The sequence below is a fragment of the Carassius gibelio genome, chromosome A8 (assembly GCF_023724105.1).
Source record: "Carassius gibelio isolate Cgi1373 ecotype wild population from Czech Republic chromosome A8, carGib1.2-hapl.c, whole genome shotgun sequence".
NCBI lineage: Eukaryota > Metazoa > Chordata > Actinopteri > Cypriniformes > Cyprinidae > Carassius > Carassius gibelio.
The window spans coordinates 5507829-5516548 of record NC_068378.1 but is presented as its reverse complement, the minus strand read 5'-3'; the positions used below and the strand labels follow the sequence as shown (position 1 = coordinate 5516548).

Here is an 8720-nt window from a genome sequence, read left to right as displayed (position 1 = left end):
CCCCGAGGGGAAACCCACTTCGCATGATCAAGGTCACGCGGCGCTGCCTACGTGCCTTGGATATGTGAAGGAAGCCTTGGTTCTTGTCTCAGGGCCCGGTGTTGGGAGCTCCTTGTCGTCGCGTGATGCTAGCGATGGACGCGTCCCTCACCGGCTGGGGTGCGGTCATGAGTGGCCACCCTGCCCACGGTCTGTGGAGTGGTCGCCATCTAACATTGCACATCAATTGCCTAGAGATGCTAGCAGTCTATCGAGCATTGAAATATTTCCTCCCAGACCTGAGAGGTCACCATGTGTTGGTGCGCACCGACAACACAGCGGTGGTCTCTTACATCAACCACCAAGGAGGTCTGCACTCACGCCGTCTAAACAAACTAGCGTACCAGATCCTTGTGTGGGCCCAGGACAAATTCCTCTCGCTCAGAGCGGTTCACATTCCTGGGCTTATGAATATGGGAGCAGACATCCTGTCGAGGCAGGAGCCGAGGCCCGGGAAATGGCGGCTTCACACCGAGGTGGTGAAGCAGATTTGGAGAGTTTTTGGCCAGGCTCAGGTGGACCTGTTTGCGACTCGAGTGACATTGCACTGTCCCCTCTGGTTCTCTCTGACTCATCCAGCTCCACTGGGGCTGGACGCCATGGTGCAGACGTGGCCGAGGCTTCGTCTGTACGCCTTTCCCCCGATTGCTCTGCTCCCGGGAGTTCTGGAGAGAGTGCGCCGGGACGGTGTCCGGCTGCTGTTAGTAGCTCCGTTCTGGCCGGGACGAGTATGGTTCTCGGACCTGATTTCCCTCCTAGACGGCTCTCCCTGGGAGATTCCCGTCAGGAGGGATCTCTTCTCACAGGCGGAGGGCACCATAGTCCAACCCGGCCCGGAGCTGTGGAAGTTAGCTTCTGGTCTCTCAACCGAGGTTGTTGAGACCATCCTCCAATCCAGAGCTCCCTCTACGAGGAAACTGTATGCCTTGAGGTGGAAACTTTTCACTTCTTGGTTCGGAGACCGCCAGCTCGACCCAGTTAACTGCCCGATTGGTACAGTGCTGGAATTCCTGCAGGCCCGTTTCTCCGCAGGGTTGACCCACTCCACCTTGAAGGTCTACGTGGCGGCCATTGCGGCCTACCACGCCCCTCTCGGTGACCAGTCAGTGGGCAGACACCCTCTTGTTACACGTTTCTTCCGCGGTGCGCTGAGGCTGAGGCCTCCAGTATGTTCTCGTGTCCCCACGTGGGACCTGGCCGGGGTGTTAGAAGCTCTCTGTAGGCCGCCCTTCGAGCCTATTGAGGAGATCGCGATCGCCTTCTCTCTATTAAAACTGTCTTCTTGTTGGCAATTTCTTCTCTCAAGAGAGTTGGGGACCTGCAGGCCCTCTCTGTGGCCCCTTCTTATATAGACTTTGCGCCCGGTCTGGCTAAAGCTTTCCTTTACCCTCGTGCGGGGTATGTCCCTAAGGTTCCCTCCTCCACACCATGGCCTGTCGTACTCCAGGCCTTCAGTCCTCCTCCCTTCAGGGAGCCAGACCAGAAGAAGCTTAATTGTAAGTGTCCAGTGCGAGCATTGGACACATACGTTCACAGAGCTGCCCTGTGGAGAAGGGCGGACCAGTTGTTTGTTTGTTATGGTCCCCCTAAGAGAGGTCTTCCTGCTACTAAACAGACCCTCAGCTGGTGGATAGTAGATGCTATTTCTCTTGCATATGAGTCCTCTGACTTCCCCTCTCCCCTGGGGGTCAAGGCTCACTCCACTAGAAGTGTGGGGGCCTCCAAGGCCTTCCTAGCAGGTGTCTCTATGCATGATATCTGCGAGGCTGCGGGGTGGTCCACGCCCTTGACCTTTGTAAGATTTTACGCTGCGTCACAGTGCCACACTTCCGGCATCTCTGGCCGGCGCTTGCTTCATCCTTTGAGGCTGGTGCCGGCTGTGTTTCTCTGGCTTTTATGGTTCCTGGTCTCTGACGTCACCCGCCTATGACGTCTCGCCCATCCATTGGACTGATTACACACATGATTCAGAGACGTCACGCTGGGGGCGTTCCCCAATCGTTCTCGACGCAGCGTCTCGTTCCTTCGAGGAACCAGGGTTACATACGTAACCTTAGACGTTCCTGTCCTTGATGCCTGTGAGGTTCAGCCACAGGTGCCTCTTCATGGCAACCATAGCAGCCATAGAATGGCCGGGCTGTCTGCTTAGTCGCCTGGAAAGACTGATCTGTGGCCCAGTGAAGTTCTGAAAATGTCTCTTTATCAATGCAACTGCGCATGATCAAATCTTTAGCAGGTCAGCCTGGTACACCTGCAGAACTGCCATGGTGTGCAGGGCATTATCAGCCTCTGGGGCATCATCATGTTGCCCTGGACCTTTGCATCCACGATGGTCAAATAAATCAATGGCGAGGACACAGAGATATGAGATGAAAACAACAAGGGACGAATAAAGAATGAACGAGTTAACTCATCATGGAGATTGCCAAAGAAGGGTGAAAGACCCCTCTCACTCTTGTTCACCTGACAGAAACCTACCATCCAGCAATTTGGGGGTCTCTTACTCCTGTTGCCAGTCTAACTGTAGCCACTGCCTGAGTCACAACCTTGAGTAACTCTTTATCCTTGTTAGAGGAGTACTCCGAAGTGGCACTCTCAGTCTGCATCTCTCCAAAGCAAGAGAGGAGATGTCCTCTTTCTGATCCAAAGAAGTGCCGGGTCACGGTTTAGAAGTGGGTTCGAGAACCTCCCGATCTGGCAAGAATACAAGAGAAAGGGAAGGACCTGCCTCTTATTGCGACCCCCACGATTTTACTGAGGGAGTGGTGGCTCACTTTTCTTTGAAGGAAGTGAGTAGCGCACAAAGCACTTTGATGGGTAAAGTCTGGGTTTTTAATTTTACCTCGTTCCACATCGCTCCTCTGACTGCAGGCGCACCTCCCCAAATGGATGAGGTGTCTATACTACACTCTAAAAACTGCTGGGTTGAAAACAACCCAATTTGGGTTATTTTGACAACCCAGCGCTGGGTCAAAAAGGGACGAACCCAGCGCTGGGTTATTTTAACCCAACCAGTTGGGTTATCATATTTAACCCAGCCTGCTGGCTTGCCTTTTTTATGGTTTAAAATGACTATATTGCAGGGTTTCAAAAACCAGAGCGGGTGTTTTTTATCACTGTATTTCAGAAGGAAAACTACTGTATTTAGAAAATGTTCGATATCATTTCGCATGTGCTTGATAAGGCAGCGTTTGTGAGCGCAGCACCGCTCTGCAGCCGTTACCGGAGAAACCTACCTCTCCCGCTCTTAGCGCCTCCTGCTGGCAGAAAATAAACTCGCAGAGTGCAGCCATGTGGGGAAACGATGCATTTCTACGTTAAAATTAACCCAAATTGAGCTAGGCATTAAACCTACAAATGTTGTTCATTTTAAATATCACTTTTACACACAAATAATAATTATCAAAAGGAAAATATTTATTAAAAACAAGAGAAAAGTCAAAAAGTAACATGTTAGAAGAAATGCAGAAAAGGATAGCATTAACAGCTACAGAGTTCATAAAGCATTGAACATTTGATGAATATAACTTAAGATCAAATTGGACTTTGTTCAATTGTATATATTGTATAAAAATATACGAAAACACATACAATAAATTTACAATTAGTTAGGTTTTTTTCCAACTATTCTGGCATGACAGTACACAAATAAATCACAACATTAACTTTGATATTATAACATTTAACAGACGCATGTGTGTGTGTGTGAAAGAATGTGAGCAGGTGTATGAATGACAGAGTGTAAACTCTTCTACTAAACAACACAGAAAAAGCATTTAACTTTTTTTTTTTTTTTTTACAAATTATACACTTACAGTTTGTTTCATAGTCCATGAATACAGATCATGCATCACGGTCAATTTTCATGATCTCTTTAGCATAACTGATGTAATCATGAAAAAACCCCATCAGCACAGCATGTGACATCTTCTACATCATCCAGGGCAGCGTCCTCCTTTAAAACCACTGCTGTTTAGAGGAAAGAAGATTCTCCTCTCTGATCAGCATTCATCCCAGTCACCGCCTGCTCTTCATCAGTGGCCTGAGAGAAACACTTATGAAAAAATTAAACATTTAATTAAACTATCCATTTTCAGGTAGAGGTGTATTCACATCCGTAAGGATAGGTAAATAATCTGTGTTAAAGTTTCAACACTTTGTGCGGTTGTTTAATGTCTCAGTCCACCACAGCGCTCCAGGAGGCTATAATGGCAGCACTAGTGTGAGGACATGCGATATTGTTTGAATAAATATTGCTTTCAGAAAGCTTCTTTACTGAAACATTAAAACAGACATGACATTCACATACCTCACAATATTCATGTACATGGAGAGCTGTTCTTCAAACCGTTAGTTCACCAAATAATTAAAATGTTCATAATTTACTCTCCCCATGTTTTTCCAGACTCATACAAACTCTGCTCATTTTTTGGAAAACATATGAATACATTTAATATTCTCTTTTTGTGTCCTCCATTGCTGGTCTGGGAGACCAGTATTTTATTTTGAACATACATGTTTGCTATCATATAATTTAAGATGTATTCATATATAAATATCAGAATTTACTTCTACAATAACTCTATATTTATGAAGCTTGAAAATACTGATTAACTAAACTATAAATGGATTAACAAATATTATGAGAAAACTAAAAATATATTAATGTATGTTGTAAAGACAGACAAAAGTCTTATAGGTTTGGAATGACTTGAGGGCAAGTAAATGATTTTTTGTGTGAACTTTACCTCTAAGATCGAAGACCAAGAATAATGACTCTCCAAATCAGACAACTCCAAAGTTGGTTTGATTTCTGCAATAAAAAACACAGACATCAATGGTCTTAATGAAATAAGCACGTAATCACACTGTTGTTGCATCAAAATGTGAAGTAAACTGGCAGGAGACGACAGAAAAATTTATTTTCTAAAAATAACTTACATAAAAACTCAAAGGAATGATGCTCTCCCATGTCTCTTGCTTTTAACATCTACAAAAACAAAAAACAAACATTATTTTACTCTTAGTAAAACACAACAACAACTGATAACATGAAATTATGAAGTTTACTTGCCTTAAACGATCTTTCCCTCTCTTCAGAAGAAGCTGAGAAAACCTCCTCCTCACACAAGCAGACTTGTGTGTCCTTAACTCCAGTTAGTTTGAGTTCTGCAAAGAGGGACATCAATGGTTTCAATAAAATATTAACATATACATACATACATACACATATACATATATATATATATATATATATATATATATATATATATATATATATATATATATATATATATATATATATACACATACACACACACACAGACAGAAATGTGAAGTTAACAGGCAGGACACAACAGAAACATAAATTTTCTAAAAAGAAAAAAAAAAAAAAAAAAAAGTAATAATAACTTAACTTACATCAGTCTCAAAAGAATGAAGTTATCTTGTCTCTGGATTTCAACATCTAAAAAAACAACAACATTATTTTAGTCTTAGTAAAAATAAAGATAAATTGATGTTATTCTGAAGTTTACTCTCCTTAAACCGTCTGTCCCTCTCTTCAGAAGAACACCTCCTCCTCATCCTCACACAGGTCTGTGACTCCTCACACAAACAGCTTCTGTGTCTTTAACTCTCAGCGCGAGGACAATGAAGACAGGAACTGGACAAGTCTGAAATATTACATGTAAAACATACTTTTAACAGTTACCACTTCAACAGCCTCAAAATAATTATGCTAGTCTTTACTACACAATGCCGTTACCTTTAGGAGACAAACACACATTCAGTTTAACCGCGAAAAAAAAGACATTCACATGAGCGTAACCGTGACCATAACCGTCTGTTAACGCCTCAAAAAGTACAGATAATGTAAAATCTTATGTAAATATGACAAAATACATTCACGGACGTTATATTAAAAGTACATTCTCCGTTCAGTAATGTTACATGAGGCAGTTAAGACCTCCGTGTCTGAGGCGAAAACCGCGTCCGTTCTTTTTTTTTTGTATATATATATATATAACGTTAAGCTCCTTTGTTTCCGCCTTTCATAAAACCTTCAGCCTTTCATACAACCGGGTAAACAATAAAAGATAACTTTACATTTTGAATATATACTTACCATAGTCTTTCACTCGCTTCTCGCTTCTATCAGGCTGAGAAAATGGCGGCTGCTCGCACTGGAGACGTACGATTTTGACGTGACGTGCGTGCTCTCCTTCACGTCCGCGTCCTCAACCCAGCCTCGCTGGGTTAAAAAAGAGAGTTATTTTCAACCCAAACTTGGGTTAAAACATCCCAAAGTCCTATCCAACGGCCTCAACCCAGCATTTAGGTTGAAAAAACAACCCAGCGTTTTTTAGAGTGTAGTCACGTTCACTGTTTTACTATTCTTTGAAATGACAGGAAGTGACTACAAGTTGTCCTCTTAAACCATCAGGATTTTTTTTTAAACAAACGAAAACTGTGAAGTATCATGGAGTGCAAAGCCTGCACACACATAAAATATGGTCCCTGAAGACAAACCTAAACGTGTGTCCATTTCACGTCTATTTATAAACTAAAAAGATGCACGCATTCCATTGACGTCACGGAATTAGGTTATTTAAGTCAAATTGTTCATGTGTTTGCCACACAAATTTCAAAACCAGTCGAACAAAGAATGTTCTCATCAGCGTTTATGAAATGAAACATTGAGTGTAGCTTTTGATAGGGAACATCAGTGTCTTTGAACTGTCCCTTGATTGTTCATATTATTTGCCATATCTTTGGATTTTTTGGTCCATTTACATGTTGAAGTGACATTCACATGAGGTGTCAAGTCAAGTCTTTTGTTAAACAAAATACATTGCGTCAAAGCAACTGAACAACATTCATTAGGAAAACAGTGTGTCAATAATGCAAAATGACAGTTAAAGGCAGTTCATCATTGAATTCAGTGATGTCATCTCTGTTCCATTTAAATAGCGTCTGTGTCAGAAAAGTTGGGCATATTTCATTCTGCTGTGTCTGACAATGTTATCATGGGCAGAGACATGAAAACATATGCTATAGCAAGCATCACTATTTTTATTTCTCATAGGTTTAAGGATTTAAACAGTCCCCTAACCCTGAGTATAAATCTTCCGCATATAACTCATCACAGACTGTTTTTGCTGCTGGCATGAATGATGTCTCAAATCATGCAGCTTGCTGAGTAGAAGTGTGCTTTAATATTTTTAAGTGACCAGATTTATGACTAGAAATAAAATGGATGTAAGAATCCTGTAGATTTACAAGGAGAGACATAAATTATGCCTAGAGACTAAAATCACATAGAGACATGTGGGTAGATACTTTTGGGGCAATACGTAACCACCTAGCAATCACTCACACAACACCCTAGCAACTGCAAAAGAATTCGCTAAAAAAACACTCACACCGTGTCTACACTGGACATGAGCTACGCGGTGCAACAAAACACTATAGATTTCATTATAACCGGTGATGCTGTCTACACTGGATGCGGTGCGACACGTCAAATCCCTGACAGAAAACTGCTGCTGCATTCTATTTATGATGTAATGTACACAAATTTCTAATGATTTTCAATGGTCGCTTTGTCGCATCCAGTGTAGACAGACTTTAGCTGTTGTGGCATGGCGCAACAACTGTCACATCCGGTGGAGGCACAATGTCACCCCTGCCAGCCATCCTCAACACTTTAGCATTGTGACATTGACATTTGCATGGGACAGCAGCACAGATTTTCTTTAGAAAATTAAAAAATTTTGTTTATTACATATACAAAGACCAAAAGTTTGATCATACGAACTATTTATGACTATTTAGCTTTTTTTCACTAGCACTGTTAATGATACAAAGTATGTCAAACTAACTTCATAAATAAATATTAAAAATAAAAGTGAATTGAAACTTTTATAATATTTTGTCTCATGGTGTTAATAACAACAATGTATAGGTTAAAGCAGGTAGAAATAGCACTGTAAAGAAACACTTTTTATGGTGTATCTTTTTCACCTTTGTTAATTTTGTATAAAATATATATTGAAATTGGACAAATCATATGTTTATAGTTTACAGATTAGTGATTTATTTTAGATCAAGAATGTACACTGGCCAAAAGGCCAATTTCTTTCCCCAAATGCTATATTAATGAAATAACAGACCTCTTAAAATACAATTAATGTTGTTAATTTTAAATACAATTGCAGACTAGCCCTGTAGCATCTTGAACATCATCAGATCAATGGTGGTCATAAAAAAGGTTAGACAAGAAGACAGAACAGACTATCTAAAAACTCAACTTGACATTCAGTTCTCATCCGATTAGTGCTCTTTTATGTGTCCGTAGTTTGTGAAGCGGGCAGCTAAAGCATCACACAGTCTGCCTTGATTTTTGCCCAAGGGTGGCTGCTCCGCCTGTCCTTCACTGATCTGCTGGCTAAGGCATCAGAAGGACAAAATGTTAATAGTTGTGATAACATCAGGAAGGCTATATACAATCGCCTTATTTACCGGCTACTAAAGTGTTTGTTCTGAGCTTGGGAATGTGAAGTGTCATTTATTACTGTGGATGTTTAGCATCTATGCCCTTTGGGAATAATTGTTGATGCGTGACATGGAAATCATTGCGTTAGAGTCCAGAACAGTTCATACTCAAATCGCAGAGGTCC

The 8720-nt window shown here is 41.7% G+C and overlaps 2 long non-coding RNA genes across 2 annotated transcripts; both read right to left on the bottom strand.

The window, feature by feature from the left end:
• Nucleotides 1–3438: 3438 nt before the first annotated feature.
• On the bottom strand, nt 3439–5031 carry LOC128018243 (uncharacterized). The gene is made up of 3 exons (XR_008184790.1): nt 4981–5031; nt 4788–4852; nt 3439–4081 (listed from the first exon to the last, which is right to left on the bottom strand). It is a non-coding gene; the product is annotated as an uncharacterized LOC128018243 (long non-coding RNA).
• Nucleotides 5032–5110: 79 nt separating this feature from the next.
• Nucleotides 5111–6367, bottom strand: LOC128018241 (uncharacterized). Its single transcript, XR_008184788.1, has 3 exons — nt 6167–6367; nt 5461–5714; nt 5111–5208 (listed from the first exon to the last, which is right to left on the bottom strand). It is a non-coding gene; the product is annotated as an uncharacterized LOC128018241 (long non-coding RNA).
• Nucleotides 6368–8720: the final 2353 nt, after the last annotated feature.